The sequence below is a fragment of the Orycteropus afer genome, unplaced genomic scaffold (genome assembly GCF_000298275.1).
Source record: "Orycteropus afer afer isolate SDZICR_OR568_19922 unplaced genomic scaffold, OryAfe1.0 scaffold00381, whole genome shotgun sequence".
NCBI lineage: Eukaryota > Metazoa > Chordata > Mammalia > Tubulidentata > Orycteropodidae > Orycteropus > Orycteropus afer.
In genome coordinates, this window is record NW_006921968.1 from 16,808 (window position 1) to 18,347 (window position 1,540).

The window sequence follows — 1,540 nt, forward strand, 5'->3', positions numbered from 1 at the left end:
TATTTATTATGGTTATATGTTCCTGTTCAGTTGATCCTTTAATCATTATATAATGTCTTTCCTTGTCTCTCATGGTGATTTTTGTCTTGAAGTCAGTTTTGTCAGAAATTAATATTGCCACTCCTGTGCTTTTTTGGTTGCCATTTGCTTGATAAATCTTTTCCAACCTTTGATTTTTAGTCTATTTTTGTTTTTCTCTCTAAGGTGTGTCTCTTGTAGACAGAATATTGACAGTTTATGTTTTCTTATCCATTCTGAAACTCTCTTTCTGTTAAGTGGTGCATTTAATCCATTGACATTCAGTGTAATTATTAACAAGTATGAATTAGTTGCTGTCATTTTGTTATGTGTTTTTTCATGGTGTTCCTTGTTTCTTTGTTTCATATAATTTTATGTGCTGAGCTCATTTTGTTTCTGAATCATGTTATTAATGCCATTGTTGTTGTTGTTTTAGTAATTGTTAAATATGTTTGTCCTTTTCTTTATTGTGATGTGAAGGTATATCATTTTTCTTTGAGGTTACCCTGTGACTTATAATTTTCTCCCCAAGTTTAGGACAGTCCATTCTATCTTGCAACTCTCTTGATTTCCTCAACATTTAAAAGATCTGTAACTACACTTTTTTTTTTTTTTTCTCTTTTTAGTTTGTAGTTGTCCTCCTTTGCCAATTGATGTCTCTGGTTCCCTGTTTACAATCTTGTAAGCTTTTCTACTTTGGATACTTCCATAACTGCATTGGATTCTGGGTTATGCCATCTTGTGTATTAATGGTCGGTTGTTGTTTGCTATCATTGGTTCTCTCTTCAAAGGACTCCCTTTAGTATCTTGTGTAAGGTTGATTTTGTTTTAACAAATTACCTTAATTTCAGCTTATATAGAAATGTTCTAATTTCACCATCATATTTGAGGGACAATTTTGCTGGGTATATAATTCTTGGTTGGAAATCTTTCTTTTTCAGAGTTTTATATATACCATCATATTGTCTTCTCACCTAGATGGTTTCTGCTTAGAAATCAGAGTTTAGGCTTATTTGTTGTGCTTTGTAGGTTACTTTTTGTTTTTCCCATGCAGCTTTCAGGATTCTTTCTCCATCTTTTGTTTTGATGAATTTGATGATGTTATGTCTTGGTGAATTCCTTTTGGTGTCTATCCTGTTTGGGGTTTGTTGGACTTCCTGAATGGATATATTCTCATTTTTCATCATAGCAGGAAATATATTTTAGAACAAATCTTGGACAATTTTCTCAGTGGTTTAATTTTTCTCTTGCTGTTCTGGAATTTCAGTTACACATAGTTTATTCCTTTTGATCATATCCCATATCATCTTTAGACTTTCTTCATTTTATTTTGATCATTTTTCTGATTGATTCCTTTCCAGACAACTATTCAAATATTTGTTCTCAATCTCATGAATCCTGTCTTCTATTGATTCAATTCTACTCCTTTGTCTTTTCAATGTGTTATCTATTTCTGAAAATTCAGTATTAATCTTCTGGATTTCTATCTGTAGATTTGTATTGTTTCTAATTTTTCATTTAT